The sequence below is a fragment of the Eulemur rufifrons genome, chromosome 4 (assembly GCF_041146395.1).
Source record: "Eulemur rufifrons isolate Redbay chromosome 4, OSU_ERuf_1, whole genome shotgun sequence".
Lineage (NCBI taxonomy): Eukaryota > Metazoa > Chordata > Mammalia > Primates > Lemuridae > Eulemur > Eulemur rufifrons.
Window position 1 is genome coordinate 16828296 of NC_090986.1, and position 26969 is coordinate 16855264.

Sequence of the window (26969 nt, forward strand, 5' to 3'; positions counted from 1 at the left end):
CGTACACACAAACACATAAAATTCAGACAAAAATTTCATGAAGTAATACTCAAACAATGTATGAAGCCATATGATACTTTTCTATTAATTTCTGGTCTACTTCTTGATACACCAAATTAACTTCATGAAATGACTCATGTCATTTCAGTGTCACACTGGAACATTGCCTGACAGGAACACCTTGGATTTATTTATTTCCCCAATAGAATAAATTTTTCTTTACCTAAGTATTTGCTGTAGATTAGGCTTAAGGCCATGCAAAGTTGCTTATTAACTTATAGATTTTTTTTTTTCCTTTAAACCTGTAAGTCTATCTGGAATGATGAATAACAACAAGTATGGTTTCATTATGGTATATTAACTAGATTTCTATTTAATCTGGTAATCTTATTCCAATATTCTTTCTTTCAGTGTTGATATTTATTCAGCCCCTCCAATTGTCTTTTTGACCAGCTTTATGATATTACTGATGCTTCATCAATAAATTAAACAGATCTTTGACTGAGGCTTCTATATTTTTGTATGAGCGTCATCATTTTGACTTTTGGAAAATTGTATTAAATACTTTGAAATGTTTCCTGTGTTGTTCTATGTGGTCTCTTATATCAAAACATTACATGTATCCCATAAATATATACAACTACTATGTATCCATAATTAAAATTTAAGAATTATATACAATGTCCATGGATAACTCTCTAAAGTAAAAAAGAAAATTACTGATTAAAAAGAAAAAAAATAAAGAAAACTTATCTCTTCAAAGACTATCTAAATATGCTTTATCATTGAATGTTTATTTTATTTTTCATCTTTTCATATGACATTTTTTGGACTTTTTGTTGTTCAGTGTTAATCACACTATACACAGATCAATTCATTAAAGCCTTTCAGTACAAGAGAAACTCATTATACTGATCATACCATTTTTGTTATCTTTTTCTAATTTATAACAGAAATCTTAATATAAAGTAAATAATGCATTCATAAATGAATTTCTTTATACTGTGTAGCTAACCTCTGATCTACATTATAAGCAGCAAATCAGAGTAATTTTAAATTCTCATTTTTCAGTTAATTTCTAAACTCCAAAGTAGCAATTTAGTTTTCCTTCCACAAACAGGAAAGTACATGGCAAAATTGAAAGGATGAACACACCGAAGGAAAGAGACACTGGTCACCTGATATGGTTTGGATATTTGGCTCCTCCAAATCTCCTGTTGCAATTTGATCCCCATTGTTGGAGGTGGGGCCTTGTGGGTGGTGTTTGTATCATGGGGACAGATCTTTCATGAGGCTTGGTTCCAGTCTCAGAGTAATGAGTGACTTCTTGTTCTGTTAATTCTTTTGAGATCTGATTGTTGAAAAGAGCCTGGCATCTCTCTCCTTTCCCCCTTCCTTCCTTCCCCTTGCTGTGTGATGCCAGCTCCCCTTAGCCTTCTGCCATGAGTGAGAGCTCTCACCAGAGGCAGATACTGGCACCCTGCTTCTTGTACAGCTTGTAAAACCATGAGCCAAATTTCTTTCCTTTATAAATTACCCAGCCTCAGGTATTCTTTTACAGCAATGCAAATGGACTAAGACGCCACCACATTACTTTATACTCTTTGTATTAAAATTATGTTGATATTTCTATTTGATTTGAAGAGAGACATAATCTATAAGGAATGTACTCTCCCCTATTCACACCTCTGGGCATGCTATTGGTGTGTAAAGGCTTTAGGGTGATTCAGTGACTGACACTATGGATTGTATGTGTTAACGTTGCACACAGATATTTAACATCCTGCTTATGCTTCTTGTAGATAAACAGTAACACCCATTTATTTCTCGTAGTTCCATGGGTCTAAAGTTTAAGCACACTATCGTTCTGTTTTCACAAGGCCAAAATCAAAGTGTCAACACAGCTGCATTTTTTTTTTTTTTGAACCTATGGCAGAAAATCTGCTTCCAAGATCATTTAAGTTGTTAGAAGATTTCAGTTCTATGTGGTTGTAGGATTGAGGTATCTGGTTGTTGGCCAGGGGTTGTTCTCAGCTGCTAGAGGCTGCCTGTTTTCTTTAGTTTGTGGCCTCCTTACTCAATCTTCAAGTCAGCAATGGTAGGTTAAATCCTTTTCATGTTTCACATCTCATCTTTTCATGCATTCCTATTCTTCCATGTCTCTCTAATTCCAGCTGGAGAAACGCCTTTGCTTTTTAAGGGCTCATGTAAATAGATTGGGACCATGGGGATAATCCAGGATAATCTGCTTATTTTAAGATAATTTTATTAGTAACTTTAACTGTATTGCAACAGCCCTTCACAATAGTACCTAACTTCCTGTATGACTTAATACCTAATGAAAGGGAATTGCAGAGTACAGCTTTAGAACCCTGACAAGCATAGCTTTAAGCACCATGTTACACTAATGTCACCCAGGATCTCTTACCATTTGATAATGTTAATGTTGGAACAATCAGGTAGACCATCGTTCTTTCAGTTATGTTGCCCTTTGACTAAATTAGATACTAGTTTCCAAAGATTCCCCTTGGGGATTTTTTTTTTTTCCTGAATGTCTGTTATTCTATCTCATATATTAAATTCTTACATACCAAATATGAAGCTATTTGTTGTCACCTTTTTTTGTTGTTGTTGAGACAGAGTCTCACTTTGTTGCCCAGGCTAGAGTGAGTGCCATGGCGTCAGCTTAGCTCACAGCAACCTCAGACTCCTCGGCTTAAGCGATCCTACTGCCTCAGCCTCCCGAGTAGCTGGGACTACAGGCATGCGCCACTATGCCCGGCTAATTTTTTCTATATAGATTTTTAGTTGTCCATATAATTTCTTTCTATTTTTAGTAGAGATGGGGTGTCGCTCTTGCTCAGGCTGGTCTCGAACTCCTGACCTCCAGCGATCCACCCGCCTCGGCCTCCCAGAGTGCTAGGATTACAGGCGTGAGCCACCGCGCCCGGCCTACCTTTTTCATATCATTTTGATATAGGCATATTTACAAGTCATCATGCCTCTTCTATTTTCTTCAAATCCCTCTTCCTTTAGAAGTCCCATTAACGTCAACTTTACCGTCTCCTGTACATTGATAATCTATGGATTTTTTTCACCTCTTACCTTATTATAAACTTCAGTTAAAACTTCTTTCTCATTTTTTCTCTAGCTAATAGGTCTTTAAAATGAGCTCCACAGTGGAATCTTATATATACAGAAATCAATTTACATAGGACACATTTACACCTTTATTTACATTAACCTCTAACTTTGTGGTCCCCACAGAGTACTGGTCCATGGCCCATTAGGAACCGGGCCACACAGCAGGAAGTGAGTGCAAACCCTAGCGTAAACTGCGCATGCAAGGGATCTAGGTTTCATGCTCCTTATGAGAATCTAATGCCTGATAATCTGAGGTGGAGCTGAGGTGGTGATGTTAGTGCTGGAAAGTGACTGAAAATATAGATTATCATTAGCAGAGAGGTTTGACTGCACAATAAATGTAATGCACTTGAATCATAGTAAAACCACCCCTACCTCCCCTTCACTGCAGTCCATGGAAAAATTGTCTTCCATGAAACCAGTCCCAGGTGCCAAAAAGTTTGAGGACTACGCTCTAACAGAAGTTTAGAAATTTGTTTAACTATAAGTGTGGTTTACAAGTCATGGTAGTAGTAGCAATGCCAATAACTCTGACACCAAAACACATGCATGCACAATGTAAATTATATAAAACATTAATTATGATTAATAAAATATCTAAAAATATCATTTATGATAGTTACTACATCACAATTGCTTCTGCAATTTGTCCATTCTTATACTACTGGACATGACTGCAGTTTTCCTGTCTCTAATCATAGGACTAGCTTGTCCACCCTCAGTATGCTCGGCAAATAGTAGCTGTTCCATCAAATAGTATAGGGGCATGCTCTTACATGGTGACCATACATCTACATTACTCTGTGTTGTTCTTTTTCCACAATAATTTTCTGAACAATGTATGGAGGTGGGTCAAATAGTACCTGACAGTTTAATATTTGTATTCAAACTGATGAACAACAGTATTCTATTTCTAAAAATAGAATATAACTGTAACTTCTCTATACTTTAAGCATCAAAATTTTTAATGCGTTGTAAAAGCACTCATATTACCATACCCTATATTAATGTTTTGACAACCACATTTCAATACAATTGGCTTTCTTTGTAATTCTAAGTATTTGTATGCATTAAAACAATTAATCAGAGGAGTGCATAGCTTTCACCAGAGTGTGAAGTGGGCTCCATGGAAAACAACAATAAAAATTGGTTAGGAATCTCTGAACTACTACAGGGTATTATGTCTAAAACCAAGGTCAATAATCTTCTACTAAATTTCATTTCCTCAATTGACTCTTTCATCACATTCTAAGTGGCACCAAACTTTTAGTCTTCTAGTCTATAAATCTCACTTAACTTTGAGCCTAATGTCTCTATTTAAATAGGTCTCAACATTCATTTATTTCCCTAAAATATATATATATTTAATTTTTTTTTACTGTAGGAAAATATCAGATAAACATAACTTAGGGGGAAGAATGTAACGAATGTCTATGTTTCAATTATCCAGCAGCAACAGCTCATAACTTGTGACCAATATTTACCCTCATTCACTACCCCTACACTATCTCCCCAGCTAATTCTGAAGCAAATTTGAGATATCATGTATGCATTAATTTTTCAGTATGTATCTCTGAATAATAGGAAATCACAAACAGAAACACAATATAATCATTATGACTACAAACATTAAAAAAAGCTATACTTTAATGTAATCAAATATGACCTTAGTGTTTACATTTTTCTGATTATGTCATATATATTTACGTGAATATTTTATTTTGAGATATTAATAATTATAGATTCACATGCAGTTTTAAGAAATACTTCAGGGGTTCAGTGAACATTCACCCAGTTTCCACCAACAGTGACAACTTGCAAATAATCACAATCAGAATATTGACATTAAAATAAACAAGATACTAAACATCCACATCACTGCAAGTATTCCTTCCACGGCCTTTTAATAGACATATTTTCCTGCCCCCATCTCCTCCTTAATCCCTGTTCTCCACTTGTATAATATTGTCATTTCAAGAATGTCATAGAAATGTATATATAGTGCTATGGTTTGCATGTTTGTCCCCTCAAAAACTCATGATGAAATTTAACAGTCATGGTAACAGCATTAAAAGGTGGGGCTTTTAAGGGGTGATTTGGCCATCAGAGCTCCACCCTCAAAGATGAAAATTGGTGCCCTTATCAAAGAGTGAGTCCAGCCCCATCTTTCTCCCTCTTGTCCTCTTGCGTGCCTTCTGCCATGCAATGACACAACAAGAAGGCCCTCAGCAGATGCCGGCAAATTGATCTTGGTCTTCCCAGCCTTCAGAACCATGAGCCAATAAATTTCTGGCCATTATAAATTACTCAGTCTCAGGTATTTTGTTACAGAAGCACAAATGGACTAAGACACACAGTATGTAAACTTTGGGGATTGGCTTTTTTATACTCAACATAATTCTCTGGTGATTCATCTAGGTTTTACATGTATCAATAGCCTGTTTCTTTTCATTGCTCAATACTATGCTATGGCTATATATAACAGGTTGTTTTTTGTTATTTTTAAGCATTCAGCCATTGAAAGACATTTGTATTATTTCCAGTTTTGGGCTATAATGAATCAAGATGCTATAAACTTCTGTGTACAAGTTTTTGTGTGAACATAAATGTTTATTTACTTGGAATAAATGTCCTGGAATACAATTTCTGGATTATATGGTATTTGCATGTTTAGTTAGCTTTTTTTTCTTTTTTTGGTTTGTTTTCAACTGCAAAACTGTTTTCCAGGGTTGCTGTATTGCTTTGCCTACCAACAAGCAATATGCATTGAGTAATCTTGTTTCTCTGCATCTTCACCAGTATTTGATGTTATCATTAAAATTGATTTTAACCATTTAGATAGGTGTGTAGAGGCAACTCATTGTGGTTTTAATTTGTATTTCTCAAATGGCTGAGCATCGTGTTATGTGCTTATTTGCCATCTGTGTAGCTTCTTAAGTGACAAGTATTTCCTAAGTAGTTTGTCTTCTTTTTATTCTCTTGATACGGTCTTTCTCAGAGTAATTTTTTCAAAATTGGAAAAAAGTTAAATTTAGTAATTTTAGCTTTTTGGATCATGCTTTAGTGTTAATTCTACATATTTTGCCTGGCCCAAAGAGCTGAATTTTTTGTTAAATGTTTTATACGTTTACATTCTAGTTTTAAATCCATGATCTATTATCTTTTTACGAAAGGTGTGACACTTAGACTGAAGCCCCACCCCCATTGATTTCCCATTGCTTTGTACCGTTCATCAAAAAGGTATCTTTCCTTCTTTGATTGCTTTTTCACCTTTGTCAGAAATCAATTGGGCAAATTTGTATGTGTCTAATTCTGAGTTATCTCTTCTGTCCTATTGATCTATGTGTCTGTCCCTCTGCCAAGACCACGCATTCTTGACTGCTGTTGCTATATCATGTCTTGAAATTGAGTAAACTGTTTCACTTTCTCCTTCTTTTCAAAAATAGCATTATTCTAATTTTTTTTAGATGTTTTAGAATAATTTTGATGATTTCAATGACAAATCTTTCTGGAGTTTCTCACAGAAAATAAGGGTGTATATCATTTGGGGGAGAGTTGACCTCATCACCGTCACTATGTGGAATCTTTCAACCCATGAACATGTGTTGTTTTTTTTTTTTTTCTATTTAGGCCTTCTTAGAGTTTATCTGCATTGTGTCATCTGCATACATATTTACAAATGGATTTTGTTAAACTTACAAGTAAGTATTGTTTTTTGTGATTATAAATGGTATTATTTTTTTATTTCAGCATATTATGGGGTACAAATGTTTGCATATATTACCTTTGCCTCACCTGAGTCAGAGCTTCAAGTGTGTCCATACCCCAGATGCTACACACTGCACCCAGTAGGTGTGAAAATTTCTTTGTCATGGTATTCATTGCTAGTATATGGAAGTATAACTGATTTTTTGTTTACTAGTATCCTATAATACCAGTTAATTTTAAAAGTTTATTCATAAAGTACATAGAACCTTCTACCCAGGCAATTAAGTCCTTTGCAAATAGGAACAGTTTTATTTCTCTCCCTTTAATCATTATGGTATTTTTTTTTTTTTACTTTATTACACTATTTAGAGCTTCCAGATCTATGTTGAATAAGAATAGTACAAGTGGAATCTTTGTCTTGTTCCTGATTTTTGTGGGGGTAGGGCAAATAATTCATTTTCTGGCATTAAGTATAATGTTAACTTTATATTGTAACTTTTTTCTATTGTTATGTTTCTCAGAGAGTTTGTCATGAATGAATTTGAATTTGTGAAATACTTGTTTCTATAACAATTGATATGATTGTGTGATTTTTCTTTACTACAATATATTAATTAGTTCTTAACTATTGATTTACATTCTTGGAATTGACTTGTATTCCTCAATTAGTCATGTTATATCATTCTATTTATATATGGCTGAGTTTCATTTTCTAATATTTTATTAAGGAGTTTGCATCTATATTAATGAGGTTATTGGTCTATGGTTTTCTTTTTTTCTTTTTTGTACTATCTTTACCTGGTATTGTTACCATGTTAGCATAAGTTTCATAAAATAAATTGGGAAATGTTCCTTTTCATTTTAATTTTATAGAAGAGATTGTATAGAATTAGATTCAATCCTTCTGTAAAGACTTCAACTTTTCAGTAAAACCATCAGAGCTTATATTTTAAATTACAAATTAAATTTATTTACTAGTTTTAGAGCTGTTGAAATTATACATATCATATTAGGTGAGTGTGGCAGTTTGTATTTTTGAGGAATTAGACTATTTTATTTAAGTTATCAAATTAATGTATATAGAGTCATCCATAGTATTCCCTTGCATTTTTTTTTTTTTTCAGTTTCTGTTGTTACTTTAGTGATTTATATTCCCTGGTTAAATCTTGACATTGGTAATTTCGTCTTCCATCTTATTTTCTTTGTTAGTCTTCCCAGACGTTTTTCAATTTCATTGACCTCTTCAAAGAACTAGCCCTTTGTTTCATTGATTATCTCTGTTGCTTTTGTTTGTCTTCAATTTTACTAATTTCTGTTTTTATCTTTATTATTTACTTCCTTTTGCTTGCTTTGGGTTTATTTTGCTCTACTTATTGAGTTCAGAGCTTAGATTATTGGTTTGATATTTTTTTCTATTTTCCTAATGTATGTATTTAGTGCTATAAATTTTCCTCTCAGCAGTGCTTTGTGTATATATCTCAAATTTTGATATGAGGTATTTTCATTTTTATTCACTTCAATGTAATCTTTTTATTTTCCTTGAAACTTCCAGTTTAACTCATGGATTATTTTAGAGTGTATAATTTAGTTATTAAATGTTTGGGGAAATTTCTGGGTTTTTTTTCATTATTATTGACTATTAATTTGATTCCATTGTGGTTAAAGAACATAACCTATTATTTCATTTTTTAAAAATGTGTTGAGGTATGTTTTGTGGTCCAGGATATGATATATCTTTGTGTATATTTTATGGATGCTTGAAAAGAATTTGTATTCTGCTATTGCTAGATGGAAGATTTTGTAAATCTATTAGATACCTTTATTTGAGGGTGTTAAGTCTTCTCTATATTTGTTCATTATATATCCAGTTGCTCTGGCAACTGTGATAATTTCTTCAACTATAATTGTGGATTTTTCTATTTCTCCTTACAGTTCTATTAGTTTTTATTCTTTCAGGTATTTTGCAGCCCTGTTCTTTGATACACGTACATTTAGGCTTGTAATGTCTTCTTGTTGGATTGGCCATTTTATCATTATTTGATATCAATGTTTATCTTTGGTATTTTTTTTTCTGAAGTATATATTATGTTGTTTTAAAATAGCCACTAAATTTATTTGTATTAAATTTGTAATAATATACCTTTCCAGTTTTTACATAAGCTTATTTATATCATTAAAGGTTAATTGAGTTTGTTTTACACTCAATAGTGTTAGGTCATGTGTATAAAACCATGTTGCCAATCTCTGTTTTTCAATTGGCATATTTAGACCATTTATATTTAACATGATTATTAATATTTAGTCTTAAACTTGCAATTTTACTTTAGATTTACACTTGTTCTCTTTATTGATCATTTTTATTTTCTTTATTCTTCTTTTGTATAGTCTACTTAAGCATTTTTTAGAATTCCATTTATCTATACTGTTTTGAGTATATCTTTTTTTATACCTTTTTATACCTTACCAGTCCTGTTATCATTGTATCAATTCAAGTGAAATATAGGAATGTTATATACCTTTAAATCCCTTTATCTAAACTGTTTATAATAGAGTTGCCATAAATATTAATATTTCCTTTACTTACATTTAGCATCACGTCACACCTTGTTATAATTTTTATTTCAACAATCAAACATAATTTGTAAAGCTCAAGTAGAAAATAAAATATTTTATTTACCATATTTGTGTTTATTCTATATTTTTCCTTCTTAATGTTTCAAAATTTCTTCTTTTTTGTTTATAATATTCCATTAGCCATTCTTTTAGAGTAAATATATTGGCATCAAATTGCCTTAGTTTTCTTTCATTTAAGAATATCTTGATTTCTTATTCTTTCCTAAAGGTTAATTTGCTAGGTATAGAATTCTAGATTGATAATTTTTTTTCCTTTCCATACTTGAAAAATCTTCTGTTCTTCATTCTGGCCTCTGTGGTTTCTGATATGAAATCCACTGTCATTTGAAGTGTTTTTTCTTCATAAGTATGGTGTTATTTTTCTTTGACTGCTTTTGAGATTTCTTTCTCTTGTCTTTAATTTTGGAAATTTTGATGATGATATGTCTTGGGGTGTATTTCTTTGGGTTTTACTTATTTGAGATTTACTCAGCTCCTTAAATAGGTAGGTTCATGTCATTTGAAAATTCTGGAAGTTTTTCACCCATTATATACTTGTGTTCCTTTTTAGCCTCTTCCTCTTTCTCTTCTGCTTTCAGGACTCCGATGATATGGATGTCAGATCTTTGTTATATTCCCAGAGATCCCTGTGTATCTGCTCTTTTTGTTTTTTTCCTGTCTGTTGTCTGTCTTTTATATCAAGTGATTTATCTCATTATATATTCTGGTTCACTGACCATTTCCTCTGTTCTCTCCATCATTCTGTTGACATTATCTACTGAGCATCTCATTCCAGTGTTGTATTTTTAAGTTGCAAAATTTATATTTGGTTCTTTTTTATATCTTCTGTTTCTTTACTGAGATTTTTTTATTGCCTCCTTGAGGTTTTCTTTCTTGTTTCTTTCATTTCTTTCAGATCTGTTCATAAACTCTTGTTCAAACATTTGTATCATTGCTTCTTTAAAAACTTTGTCATATAATTCTAACATCTTTGTCATCTTGATACTGACATGTATTTATAGTCTTTTTCATTCAATTTTAGATCTTCCTTGTGCTTGGTATGATGAGTGATTTTCCGTGGAAACCTGGATATTATCATGTTATGTTTTGAGACTCCAAATTTTATTTAAACTCTTTGTTTTAGCTGGCTTTTCTGTGACACTGCTGTTGTAGGGACCACACTGGAAAAGCACTGTCTTGTCATTTGTAGGTGGAGATAGAAGTCCAGCTTTCTCACTTTACCTCTGTTAACTTGCAATGGGAATGGTTCTTCTCATAATCACTGGGCAGGATGGGAATTGGGGGTGCCTAAGTGACACTGTGGAGAGGGTGACCTCATTACTATTGGATAATGGTGAAAGTCCTGATTTTCCTCTAAGTCTCCCCCATGCCAAAGTGATGGGGGATGAGTACCTTGTGAATGCCAGCTGGGATTGGAAGTCTAGGCTCCTCATTTGGTCTCCACTGACATCACTGGATAGAGAGTCTTGTAACTGACTAGCAGGAATAAACTTCCCCATTCCTCCATGGTCTTCCTTATGCCACTTTTTGGAAATGTGATACCTTGTTAACTTTCTCACTTTCAAAGCCTCTGCTTCCCACTTATCTTTTTGTGGCATGGGTAAAAGTAGAGACATAAAGTTATTTCTGTTGTATTCAGATGGATTAAAGCAAATATTTTCAGAAAGTATTCTGCTTTATTAGGCTGACCATTTTCTGGTCCTTTGATTAGAGGGAGCTGGCTTTTTTGAAGTTATCCTTTTCTGCAGCCAATGGCATTTCTAGGTTGCTGGCTTCCTCAACACAAAATCTAGAATATATGAGGCAAAAGAAAAACCCAGCAAATTCATCACCATGTTATTCCTCAGGTCTAGAGTTCTTTAGCTGGTCTGTCTTCTTTTCTCCATCTTTCATAGTCTCTCTCTCTCTCTCCACACACCCCCCCCCCACACCCACACACACGTGTTTGTTTGTGGGTTTTTGAACTTAATGGGAGGAATAGGGAAAAATACATCTACTACATCTTCTCCAAAGCATGGAGCCCCCTCTCCTGTGATATATATTTTTAAGTTTGTTTACATAAGTATAAAAAAAACTAAAGTCTACACATTATAATTGATTGATAATGCTTATTAAGTATCTTTTAATCCATAGATTTTAAATTCCTTTCACTCTTTTTTGATGAATAAATTTAAAAAAATTGATCTTATTGGCTTCCCTACAATCTGTATTTTGTTGCCCACATCCTTATGAAGTTGGTTAACATGTCCCACTGGCTCTGCATGTTTTATAAAATAATGGCTACAGTTAGATATTTGATATGAAATTTTGGAAAGAATACTTCAGAAATATTATTGTTTTATTCCACCAGGAGGCACGTAGCCTCTGTATGTTTAACAGAAGACATTCAGTATGTATTTCCTAACTTTGCCAATCAAAAGACAAAAAAATGACACCCAACACAAGAGTAAAGAGCACCTCTAATGCCAAGGTTATGGAGATTAAATACCATTTTCCAGAAAAAGGTGTTACTATTAGGGAAAGCTGGATGAAGGATTTTGGGGAACACTATTATCTTTGCAACACTTCTCTAACTATATATTGTTATAAAATACAACTAATGAAAATATTAATCTAGGAGTTACAAAGACAAAATATCTCTTTTTATTTCACATAAGACTTCAATTTGTTAAGTTGCCCACGGACATAAGCTCTCATGGTCCACAGTATATATTTATTGTGGTATTTATGATGAGGGGGTGGAATATTCCCCCTTTATGAGGAGTACATATTTTAAAAGTTTAGAATCATCAGGTTCCAGAAAGTATAGGGAACCACCAGTTCAATCCCATAATATTTTGAATACTAGTTTTAATAAAGTTATAAAAATGAACACTGAAAAACTCCAGTATGGAGATCCAAGTACAGAAAATACACTTCTTCTTGATTGAGTTAGTGAAGTCAACCATGAATTCAAATATTGACTTAGTACTTACTCAGCAAAAGTGAATATACAAGGGCATGATTCTTGTGGGGAGCAAATTTATTTGCCCAATCTCTCTGCTGGTAGGTAGCTCACAATTTTGTTGGAGGTACATGGCATGGTGTCCTGTATAAAAAGGATAGGAAATTAAATTAAAATGGTACGTGTGATAATATAATGATGAATGAAATATTTAGCTAAGAAATATTGCTTGTAGTGACATAAAAATGATACTATGCTGCAAAATTTTGTGCAATAGTAAAGTGATTAAAACTGTGATTCTGGTAGATGATCAATCAAAAGCTTTTATGATGGATGAGTTTATGAGGAGAAAGCTCAAAAGGAAAATTGTAGAAAGGCACTAGAGATTTTATGCTCATACACACACACACACACACACACACACACTATGCATATAGAGCACAATGCTTGAGAGGATGTAGAAATACAAGAGTGTTAAATTTAGTGTTTCCAAAAAGAGGGATCAATAATTAATAATTCTCAGATCTTTGCTTAAGTGGGTGGTCAAAAACAACTAGACCATTTGACTGACTACAAACCATAAAAGACATTTTTTAGTTGGAAAATTCAGTTCATAACATCAGAGAACATCAATTTGAATAAAACTTTTCCAGACCCATTTCCTTAGAGGAATTTGATTTGGAAGTTATATTACTACTATCGATGCTGCCACGCAGCATTTTCCCTTGACAAAACATGATACTTTTTGAAATACACATTTCTATTATAATAACATTCATAGTTTCAAAAATCTGTGTTCTTTTATAAACCAAAGAATTTTAAAAGGTAGAAAATATTAATATGTCAACCACAGTCTTCAATATGATATCACATTGACAAATACAATTTCTTTTGGAAAGGATTTTTTGGTTGTTGTTACAGAAGAATCTCTCCTATAGGTTCAGGATTTTTTGCAGTCAATAAAACATTTATTTTTTAAATAGTTTCAATTTCCACTAAAAAACATTTTATTGTATGTATTTTTAGCCATTTTATTATTGTATTTCATGTGTTTATGATTTGCTGAGATATAGTTGTTTTGTTTTTAGCAATGTCGTTTTTGATATCTCAGCCAAATTGATTGAAATTTGGAAAAGGGCTTAACCAAATTACATATGAATGCATAATTAAAGAGCTGATTATATGGACGCATTTATTAAATTGACTGTTGTTAGGTATCTATAATGACATTTGATCCAATATATTAATATTTTTCAAGCATCATTATAAATGAGGGCTGATCAATAAGTAAACCATTTATACTAAAAACAAAGAAACTTTGTGATGTGATTATCAAGTGATCAAACTTGAAAGAGTTGCCTGAAGTAGTACTGTATTATTCTGAGAGGAGTCTGAACTCAGAAAATAAGGCAATTATGATGAGAATGATGAGAATATTTTTTAAAAAATGACATTTAGTGTTTGAACTTTTGTTTTTAAGTTAATTTGTTTTTGTTGATTTGCGTGTAGAAATTCCATATAGAAAAATGGGAAAAGATGCTAGTGTTATTGAATATTTTACCTTTTGCATGTATACATACAAATACATTTAAAGTATCCTGATGTTTTCATATAATATTTCAAATTTGTGTATATTCATTTTATGAATTCATAAAGATTTTCTACTTAGTGATTTTTTAAAAATCTTTGTGTAAAAATAATTTGTTTCTATTCCTATTAAGCATTTTAAAAAATTTAAAAGTTGATAGACAACATAAGATGAATTTTCTTAAATTTAGAAAATAACATTGAGATTAAAATAAATATACAAGTAATAAAATATCTAGAGTAAGAGAAATAACCACATAAATCAAGTAAGATTTGTTTTCAAATATGTCTATTCCAAATGTTCTATTTTGGTCAAAAAATAATTATATTAACATTAAACCATACTTACAAAAACATCCTAAAATGATTTTAAAATATGGGACATTTATCCCCATTGTTAAATTAAGTTACTGCAAACATACTGAATTCTTTGTATTTCCAACATACAATTTTTCACCTCTTTTGAGTGATCTAAGAGACTCATTTAAAAATTTTAAATCTGTAGTGCATTTTAAAAGAACTCATATTTTGGCCCAAGACCTCTGACAATTACAATGCAATACAGCTGCAAATGGCATGGATTCTGTTCTACTCTTAACTCTAAAAATGTGAACTTCAAAAGGTTCATAGAAGATGTATTGCATTCTAGCATACGTATCTGTCATGCATAAGAACAAGTTAACTAATTTGCTTGCTTTGGGGTCATTTTTTTTCTTAGAAACTATGTATAATTCTTTGAATTCAAACTCATAAAATCTGTTGATGAGATTCAGCTTCAGAGGAATATTTCCTGACTCATAATATGTCAAAAAACACATTTCTGGAAACTTTACTATATTAAATCTTATTAATACAGAGGTCTGGAGCAATCATTATTGAGTTGTCATCAGAGTCTACAGAATATAAATCTAAACAAATGCATCCAGTATAAAAAGAATTCTTTATTAAAACCACCTTTCTTTAAGGTTCTATTACCTCAATATGTGACTTTGGTGTGTTTAAACAGGGCTTTCCTTCTTGTCACTGTTACTGGCCACTGCTTACTTGCATTCCATCAAAACTGACACCATTAAGAATTGATAAGAACTGCTTGAAAACGTACTGTTCTCTTGCAAAGTACCTCAGGTTGAAGTGAATATCTTAGCTACGGTTTCATTATAAAGGATAGAGGACAAATGTTCCCATGGTTCAGGCAATTAAATTTCTTTTAAGTACTGTGATTGTTTTTAAATCATATGGCTTTATTTTTTCTCATCTATTTTTCTTTTCCTTTTTAATCATTTTCTTTTCCTTATTATCACATTTCAAAAGATAAAATTCATTGTTAACCAAGTGTCCATTCTTTAAGCAAAGTCATTTATTTCATCAAATGAACCCGAGATTTATCCATATTAGTGGTTAACTTGCTTAGGCTACTTAAAATGTTGACATTTGATCCTCACCTTGCAAAATGCACCAGTTTTTAAAATGTGTTTCCAAGGAAATAAAAAGACTGAGCTTCAGAGATCCAGAGATTGTTATATGTGATTTGCTACAGCTCACATTACTGCAAGGTGGAAACAATGTCAGCAGGGAAAAAATCAAGTTTTTATATAACTAATTGTGCATAGCAATCCGTGAGCTAATAAAGTCAGTATTAATATGTTGCCACTGTGCATAATAATTCCTAAATATAAGTTTCATGCTTTAAATAGTGTCGTTATAATATACCCAGTTACAATAAACTCTGATTTCAACAGTGCTTGTGAAATTCTTAAACTAACTCAGAATTATACACGTCTTTCCAAGACTCTAATGGGCAGGGAAGGAATGCCCAGTGCTATTTTATTTCAAAACAAGGAAGGAACCATCTGTTTCAACCAAATGAGGGGAAGACAAAGTTCATCTACCTCGAGGCAGCTGACGTGCACACTGTAGTTCAGTTGAGTAAGCAGTTCTAAATTGGGGCTTTAGCACCAGCCAACTGTCTGTAAAGGAGGGGGATACTTTAGGGAAATTGAGCTAATTGATAGGAAAAATTACACCTCACTTTTTAATGTTTTATCATTCTTTCTCTGTTTTTAAAGAATATCAATTATTTTATTTAAAGTAAGACTATAAAACTGGACAAAGCTATTTCTGTAGCTGAAATTTTGCAGATGTGTGAAATGAAACTCTGAATGTGGTGGATTTCTCAATCTCAACATCCCTGAGAAAGAATAATTTTTCTGTGCCTGAAAGTCCAAGGTTAATAGACATCACAAAGCATCCCTTTACTTAGGCACTTGCAATAAAAGTAGGAACACTTGAAAATCCTTGAGAACACATTCTTAAAATACCCGTGTCCTTATTTCACTGTAGTTTTAATGGTTAATTTTAAGGAAAGTTTACTGGTAAAGGGCAAGATGTGTTTGTGACCGCAGCTCGAATGAATTTACCTTTGTATATACTCTATCAGATGTTCAATTCTAGAGGGTTCAGGTGTCAGCTCAAAATTAAAAAGAAAAAAAAAAACGTCTTTTGACTTGCGGATCGCTTTCAGTGCACGTTCTCATGCATTTTCAGCCCAATTTTAGAAGTAGGGCTTAAGAATGGATTATGGTGGTTTAACTCAAGTTTTCATTTTATTTTTTTTTTCCTTCCTCCAATAGTGCGGTTCCCCCGTACCTGATTATTGTGGAGGGTTTAGAGAGAAGTGAAGTGGTTGGAGTTCAATCAATATGAGACAGAGTGCCGCGGAGAGGCTTGAGAAAGCCTCCTGAGCCTGCAGTGGGACGCGGGCCTGCTCGGGCCCTCCACCTGGAGGAACGTCTTCCTCTTGCAGCTGACTTTCCACTCTTTTGTGTTTCCTCCTAATGCACTATTGATCCAGTGAGGCTAAAAAACCTCCTCTTAATGTGTCCTGAGCCCAGAAACGGCTACTCCTTCCAAACATGATATTACATTTGAAAATTAAGTGATTTCTTTAGGTCAATTACTCTATAACTTTTTACACATACGAATTTGCTTCAGAATATGCCTATTAATTAATATGTTAAACCACAAATGCACTTCATGGAATTGCTTCAAGGAAAATGTCACCTCTTTGAATTCCCGAAAAGAAAATCTTCAACAATTCCACAGAGCCACATTTCTTCCTAAATTCAGTTTTACTATTTTTCTTGCAACTAACATCATTTTTCCTAACCACATTAAAGGCAAATTAATCCCCATACAAAACAAAATCTGGATAAGATTACTATCCTTTGGAACAATTATCATTGTTAAGTTTTTGAACATACATTACTCTGATTTTCATTCTGTAACTCATAACTTTTTATATTGGTGAGGCTAAGTGATATTTTTCCCTTCTTTCACCTATAATAGCTTCTGAAATTGCTTATTGTTGGAATTTTTTAAGAAATCTGAGGTAAAACATCACAGAAACCAATTTCTTTAGAAAAAAATCATTTGGGACCAAAAAAGATCATAAATTGTGAATCTGTAGAACAACAGAATCAAATAATTTGTAGTAATTTTGATCAGATATAGTCTATATCATTGTTTATATAAAGTATTTACATGCACTACTATATTAATATATTAAGTATACTAGGAACCAAAACAAAATTGAAATTTTAAAAGGCTAAGATGTTTGAAATAAACAATTTTAACATAGAATTCTTTTATTTTTCAAAATAACTAGGATAGCATTAAGAAATCACTGTGTTTTTAATTTAAGAAAGCACTTCTGTGCTTGTTTTCTCCTTAGTTTTGTTCTCTTTAAGAAACAAGTGTAAACATGAAGAAGAGTTTGAATAATAATATCCTGATTACCTGGATATTCACCACCTAAATCCAACAATTTTTAACATGTTTATCATATTTGCATGTGTGTATAAATATGTGTAAATATAACCATATGAAAATAAACTAGAATTGTCAGGCCACCACATCTTTGGGTCACCCAGCCTGCTCACCCTATAACTAAGGATATTCTCTATCATAATGAATGTCATTAGCATAGCTAATGAAATTAACAATAATTCCCTGTTATCTAATATTTAATTCATACTCAAATTCCCAAAATAGTTCCCCATACATATCAGTTGTTTTTGAAAAGTATACATCTATTTAGTGACAAGATCTTTAATATATACCACTACACTATGAATGGTAAGTCTCTGAGATAAGTAAAGATACTTTCTGAATGGGAGAATAATTAAACAATACATAATCAAATGTAAAGCATTCGAAATAAAGCTTCCTGGTAATATCTTTGGGATGCCCAGTTTTTGATTTTTGACTGTCTTTTTTCTCATCACTGTGCCCTGATTTTATTTTAAGATCCCATTACAGGTAGTCTTTTTTTTACCACCCTGAGTGAAGGTAAAAAATGCTTACTTCTATTTTTACATCATTGTATCTTGTCTATTTTTAAATATAATTGAGTTTACTATCAGATGGTATTATGCTCTTTGTTTCAAATATAAAGTTTGATTTAGAAAGCTCATGAGATGGATTGTCTATGTTACTACTGTTTTTACTTTCTATTGTTTTTTCTTCCTTCTTAGTGTTCTGAGTTTATTTTAGTTTGTTTGTTTTAAATAATTTTCTTTCTGTTTAAAGGTTTTTCTTTAGCCATTCTTTACAGGTATATTTACTAGCAAGACATTCTTTCAGTTTTTAGTTATCTGAGAATGTGTTTATTTCCACCATGTCACTCTGGGAGAAAAGTTATCCTTCAGCATTTAAAAGATGTTGTGCACTTCCGCTGACTTCCATGGTGTCAGGAAACAGTCATTTGAATTATCTGTAAGTAGTGTGCCACTTCTCTCTGTCAGCTTTTAAGATGTTTGCTTTGTCTTTAATTTTCAGTAGCTTAATTATTATTTCCTTGGCATAGATTTGTTTACTTTCATTCCTTTGTTGATTCACACAGTATCTCCACTCTGTAGATTTATGTCTTTCACCGAATTTTCTAAGGTTTCAGCCATCACTATGTCAAATACTGTATCACCCCTACTTTCTTTTACCTCTCCTGGAATTCTAATAATACCTATGTACCCTTACAGGGTCCTGAGTCTCTGTTCATTTTTTTTCCCCAGAATATTTTCACTCTGTTTTTCAGACTAGGTAAATTCTCTTGATCTGTCCATCTGTCTCAAGTCCTCACATGATTGAACTGATCACATCTTGTCATCTCTGCTCAACCTTTGAGCCCATGCAGTAAGTTTTTTTTTTTTTTTCTGTTATTTTATTTTTAATTTCTATTTTTGGTTATGTTATATAAATTTATTTTTGGCAAAGTTTTTACATTTTCTTTATTTCAAAACAATTTATAATTGCTTGTGGACGCATTTGCAGGATAGCTTTGTTACTATCCTTGACAGATCATTGCAGCAACTGATTATCTCTGTATTGGTGTCAGATGATTATATTCTCATTCAAGTTGTGATTTTTCTCGTTCTGACAACAACAGATGATTTGTATTTATTAGATCATAAACATTTTGTCTGCTATTTTAGAACATTCTGAATCCTTATTATATTTTCAAATTTAGCAGACTGTCAGCCTGTTTACATTTAGCATGCAGTTCCTAGCCTACTTCGGTGGACTGTAATTCCATGGATGGCTTTATTTTCAAAGGCTTTATGGGAATCTTTTGGCTTCTTTGGCTTGTCTGGCCTTGCCTGGGCTGCCACTAGTCCCTCTTGTTGCTGCCTGAGGGGGCAGAAGGACTTTCCCCAGGCAGGAGCTTCTAGGAAGGGGAAGAGATTATCTGGCCCACAAGCATTAAAAGTCTTTGAGGTCCCTGCTGCCGGCTGTGCACAATCCCACTTGCTGGTGCTCCCTGCAAGCTGATGTCTCTCAATGAAAGAAAAAAGTTTCAGGCTTGTGGACAAAGTAACTTCTAGGGCACTTGTATTGGTATGATGCCCCTAGTCTTTGGAGGTTGGATTTTTTAATATATATAATATCTGGTGGTTTATCAAATTATGGAAGATATTGAAAGAGCATAAGCACATAATACTTATGTATTGGAAGAATTAATGTTGCTTAAGATAGCCTGATTTTTAGCAAATGTTAGCTGACTGAGTAGTAGCGATAGTGTCTCAAGAGAGGCCTCACACGGCTTACTGTGTTAATACTCCATTCTGTGGTCCCTGGGGACACATGAGGAATTTGTCAGCCCCATTCTAATATTTCAGCTGTCTTTCTCTCTCTGTTTCAAACTTTTGGACGGTGTGACCCAGAAAATAACTCCATTTCTTCTAAAGCATTCAATATTTGATTTTGATGGGTAAAGTATTTAAACGAGTTCCTCCAAAAAGTATGAAAATCATACTATAGCCAAATTTTTGGCATGAACATTCACTGGTAAATTCTTTGAGGGAAATTTTTTATATATTTACGTATATATTCAGTTTGTCTCACATATTAACAGACATGTAATAAATATTTATTGGATGTATAAATTTATGAATCTTAAAGTAGTTCCTAATTTTATAGGATTATGTGGCTTGATCTTGGAATTTTTGAAGAAGCTTCCATTATATATGCATTATCATATTCTTTTATCACAAATTCTAATTGCACAGAATCAGAAATGTATTTTTTCCCATTTGAAATTTGAAAAAACATAAATTTTTAAATTTTAGAGTGAAATGTTTGCCCCACATTTCATTTTTGCCAAAATGTTGCCTTTATTGCTTTCAAGATATTTTAAATATTTTCATTTATTTTTTACTGTATTTTATTTAAATATCTTAATATCAGTGCCATTAATTGCAAGATCAGAAAGTTAAATTTATACATCGATAAAAATAAATGCTATCACAATAAAATAAGTATACAAAATTGGCCATATACCCAATCTTTAAGAAATATTTAGATAAATATTGAATAAATATATATGTAATTGCATATCAAATATTTCTAAATATATTTAAATGTTAAAATTTGCATGTTTTTGAGAGATGTTAGATAACTTTCTGGTTAAAGAGTATCTTGGTAACAGGGGATTACATTTAAATTTTAAGTTGACCACAGAATTTTGACCTCTCTGCCACAATTGACTTATAGCCAGCCTCAAAGCAAGGTTCTTAATGGAGAAAAATTAGGTATGCGATTCCATTACATCAGAGGCAGCCAAGATTGTAAATCCTTTCACATCCACCCAAACACCAGTTTTAGTTACCCAAATATTTTTGAATATTTACTCTGTTTCAACCATTATGACAGACTCAAGGAAGACCTTGCAGTTTCCAAACTGTAGCTGTAAAGGAAGGCAAGTAAAAATTGCCAGGGTGTTTGAAATCCCATGCTAACCCTGTAGGCTACTTCTATCACATCCTGTCAAAAAAAAATGTGGAAGTTCTTTTGTTACTCAAAAAACTTCCCCTACACCTGTCACCACTCTCCTCCAAGATAATTCTTCAGCATGCCTTTGTCTTCTTCATCCCTAGAATCTCTGTAATTAGCAAAGTTGGTTAGAAACTTAAACAACAATTATAATAACCACATCCACAACCACAACTAGCACCACAACAATAGCAACACACACACACACACACACACACACACAAACTTCCAGGCTTCCAAAGCTTTCCATTTGTTGCTAGTGATTCCATAGTCAAAAATCCTAATGGATTTGAAAGGGATATTTCCTTACTTCAAGGACAGAGAATTAAGCAAGTGTGAGACTATGTTCTACTTGAACACAAAAAGTGACCATGGCTCTGTAAGATGCTCAGAAATAAACCTATAAGACAGATTCTGCAATTTCAGTGAGTGCAGAGAACCCAGGAAGGGTGTACACTTGGTTTGCAGTAGAGTTTGTGACATTATTATTAGAAAGCATACTGCAAATATAGTCTAGCAGCTCTGTATCTTGGAAGAAAGGGAGAAGAAAGGAGCTGTTTCCAGCAGCCAGACCTTTATATGTGCAAAATGGCCTCCAATAATTGGAACATAATTTGTGATCTAAACAATACATTAACAAATCAATTTGCAAAAAACAATTTTTAAATAAAATGGAAACTACTCCTATTTCCATGAAAACTTTCATGCTCAAAGTTTCTTGTTCAAAAGAAGAAATACGATACTTTGAATATTCAAGAAAACTTCATTTTCACCTAAAGCCACACACACACATACCTACATAAAAATGAAACTTTGAAGATATATCTATACATTTATGGTTCTAATATACTTTAAGTATATTAGAATATTTTATTATTTTAAAAATTGTCTATGCTTTACTTTGTAATGTCACATGTCTATTTTCTGATTATTGATAAGATAGATACCATGTGACTATTTCCCTGGTAGAATTTTAGAGATGAAATTAATTGTAAACATAAGTATTCAATCTTTATCACATGATACCTTCAAGCTATCTATTCCTTATTACTTAGTCAGTAGAAGACATTATTTTCACTTTAATGTTTTGTGCCCTACACTGCCTTCCTTGAGGCCAAATCTAAGGTGCTATTTCATAGACTCTTGAAGTTTTTCTTTTTCTGGAAATTGACTCTCTGTATCTATTATCACTACTGTTCATGCTAAAAAAGTAGCAGCATAGGTCTGGACACAAAGTATATAACATATGTTTTCTAAACCAAGACAGCCTGGCATATAGTATGCAGTTAAAAAATATTGCTATTCAAACCTGATATTACTAATCATGAAGTATTATGGGATTATGTAACAGCTAAGAGATATAATATGAAAGACTAAAAAAGAAGATATTAAGTATCTTTTCCAAAAATCTAAATTTCATTCCGATTTATTAAAATATGGGTGATAGAGGGATAAATTTAAAGAAATCATGGTTTCAGACAAATTTATAATACGATTTATTCTATATGGCAATCGATTTTTACTGAGTAAAATGGGGAAATGTCACAGGGCTGGGGAAAGGTGTTGACATGATCTAAACTTTAAGACAGTGTGGGGTGGGATACAGGAAGGGACCCTGGGAGGGGGCTCACTCCAGGGAAGATGAGGGTGGTTGCTGTTGGAGTTTGAATTAGTTAGAATCTGGATATATTTTGAAGGTGAAATAATTAGGATTTACTTATGGATTGAGTATGAGCTTGAAAGAAAAGAGGAATCAGAACAGATCCCCAATTTTTTTTTTTTTTTTTTTTTTTTGTCTAAAGAATTTGAAAAATTAAGTTGCCATTACTGAGGTGAAAAAACGTTCAGAAGAATGGGCTTGTGAGAAATAATCAGGAGTCCCTCTTTTAAACACATTAAACCTTAATGTCATCACCAAACCCTGTTAGGGGCACCCCTTCTGTATCCTACTGATGCTATACTGGGAATTCCATTGCTCAAGTTAAAGAATGGTCACATACACACCAGCAGACATGGCTGTAAGTGTGTTCAGAGAAGGCATTGTGAGCTAGTGAACCAGTTTTATAAAGGAAAGAGACCAGAGAGAACTGCAGTCCACTCTGTGTAAAAGGACTGAAGGCGCAAACGTAGAAGAGTGAGGCGGAAAGGTGCCAGCCTAAGGCACACGATATCCTCCTGAAGTTACTCCTCTCTCTCCTTTCCTGTCAATGTCCTCAAACCCAAATCTTGCACTTTGATACCTATTCCTATTCTTGCATAAATCATTCACCAACAAGTTGCTACATTTTCTCAATCCTGGAAGGATAACGGCATCATTTAGATTCAACTGTGATGCCTTTGAGATGCATGTAGATGGCCGATGGCCACTTTTCCTGAAGAGGCACTGACTAGCTCTACCTATCCTATCTCTACCTTACAGTGCTGCAGCCAAGACTTCCGCTTGCAGATCTAATCTATCCATTTTCAGCATTTGTATTATCAACTGAAAATGTTCAGGACAAAAGAGGTATATGAAAAAAACAACTCAAAGTTACTTTTGCCCTACTTGTGAAAAAAAAAATGGGCAGATTTGAATACATTTACCATGACAAAACTATGTGCTCATTATATTAGAAAAAGATTCATTATTGCATATAATTGAATTCTGGTAACAATAGTCACAATTTTGAGCAAAATGTATTTGCAATCATTGTTCATGATAGAATTTGGAACCTGATGACTCATTAGGCTGCTCCCCAAATTGATGACTATTAGCAATGTCTATTCGGCCTAAAACTGTACATACATTTTAATAATAATGTTGATTTACCACTGCTCACACCAGAATTACAGAACAGGACTCCTGCTAAGTAGAGGACAAACAAGAAGATGCTATATTTCATTTTCTAGTCGTGTTCCTTTAACAATATATGGTTGATCCCATTCCTAAATTTGTTTCAGGAAATAAACAGTGAAGAAAATCTCAGTTAAAATGGCAGTATCTGTGCCTGATGTGACATGTGTTTATTGCCCTGCCTATTTCAAAACATCATTTATTTCAGTTGATTTAGAGTATAATTCTTTATTTCTCTAGCCTATAATAGAAAACTTTCTGGTATTTAGGTGTGGGAATGCACATATTTTTCCCTTTAGGTGTGTATATAAAATGTTTCTATCACAGGGGCAAAAATAATCGAATTTTATCCACAAAACTGGAAGTATCAGATGGTCCAGTGTGTACAGATTGGAATGTAGCTGTGATGGAGGACGAGAGCCCCTTATAAACTTATACATATAGATGAACACACACACATATATAATATGTGTATATATTATATATATATATACACACACACATATTCTTTTACAGGTCCCCATCTGACTCACCCACTCCAGAACTTCAGGATGTTTCAACCATCCATGTGCATGGATAAAAATCTGAAGATCTATGCTATCATCTTAAAAAGATGGAAGAGCTATAGAAATAAAACGTATATTCTGTCATTTTATTTTAGATTTATTTTCCAAAGTGTTTTATTCATAAAATGTTATACATGATGGCACAATAAAATTTAACAAGTTGATTTTGGCATATGCAGTGGAGCAATATAACCTATGCATTGAATAGGCCTCTGTGTTTATGTCACTTCTCATTGCTAGCCCCAACGTTTGGCTTTAGAGGGGATACAGGAGACTATTTCTTGAGTTGAGAGGCCCAACCAGGGTTTGGCAAGCATTTTCTGCAAAGGTAGTAAATATTTATGACTTTGTGGCCCATGAGCTCTCTCTTGCAGCTACTCGAAAGTAGCCATAAACACAACACGGAAACAAATCAATTTTGCTGTGTTTCAGTAAAACTTCATATATAAAAATGAGTTGGGTCCATATTTGATCTGAGGGGCATATAATAGTTTGCTGACCCCGGACATAAATCAGAAATGTACCAGCTCCATTCTTCAGCCCACTTAACATACAGAAGACACTGAGACCAAGAACATATAAAGGGTGGGAAAAACAACTTAAAAGAGCTTCAGGCTTCTCTAATGACTATTTATTTTTTAAAAGGAACCAGTTCTATTAAAATATATTTTAAAATGTCAAATATTGTTTTCCCCTAAACTTACTTCCCATTTATATTGTGAGATGCCATGAAATACAAAGTTACTTTGGCTCATATATATATATATATATATCTATGAGTTACTTAAAAAATTGTATATATAAACATAAAAATATATAGAATATAAATATATATAAATTATTTATACTATATATTATTTGATAATATATTATTTTATATAAAATATTATATTTGTATATGTTATATTATATATAACTATATATAATTTTAATGTTAATAATGTGACTGAAATAATATGTTAAACTCAATGTTCTCCTCTCAGTCTTTCTGCTTTCTTTCAAGCATGGGGATGGGGTTGATTTTATTTTGAAAACACATGTGCACATGCATACATACATCATCCTTTGATGACAAATAGTGTGAGTTCTTTCTAATAGAAGAAATAGTTCACTAATCAAATTAAAATGTATTTCATGATATTTTTTGAGCAAGTGTACATGTTTTGTAAAGAGCTGTGTGGACTTTGGGAAATTCACACAAACTCTCTGAAATGCAGATTTCAGAATGATAATTAAAGTTGTTGGTATAGTCAGAAGCATATTCATATTCTTATGAAAATAGCTAAAGCTTTGGACACAGACACAAATTATACTACTTATTAATTATGTGACTCTAGGCAAGTGGCTCAATTTCTCTGAATGTGGGTGTCTTAAGCCACAAACCAGGGTATTAATAGCTAAGTTATTCGTACAGTTCCCAGCTGACTAACCCACTCCAGACCAGGTACAGTTCACCCTCTACACCCAGGGGAGTTAGTGGGCACATATTCTTACAAGAGTGATGTATATTTAAGAGAAGAGGTCCCCAAACTTTTTGGCACCAGGGACTGTTTTCATGGAAGATAATTTTTCCACTGATTGGGGAGTGGGGAATGGTTTGGGGATGATTCGAGCACATTACATCTATTGTGCACTTTATTTCTATTATTATTACATTGTAATACATACTGAAATAATTATACAACTTACCATAGGTTGGGGACCCCTATTTTAAAGCTTAGGATAGAAACGTGTGTGTGTGTGTGTGTGTGAGAGAGAGAGAGAGAAAAAAAAGAGAGAAATAGATTTAAAAATAAATAACAAGATTACACTTAGTAAAAATAGACCATGATATCATTTATATTTGATAAAGTAAAATAGCAGCACATGATTCACAACACATGAAAATATTAAAGAGCAAATGTACTGCCAAAACAACAGCATAAAAATTGGGGGGAGCGAAAATTTTATGTATATATATATATATATATATATATATGACTTTTTTACTAGTTAAAAAAGTAAAAATGAATCATATTATTTTAGTAACTGGTGCAAATTTATGTACCATAAACTCTACCATCTTTTAGTTATAGATTGTGAAAACATACACATAATTGAAGGTGCACCTGATATATGTTGCATAAGTTTTACTAAATTCAATATAGTAATCTTTGCATTACAGTTTTCTTATGCACTGTGTATCTAATGTGACCTCTCCCTACTTATAAATCTGGTGTTATCTGATGTC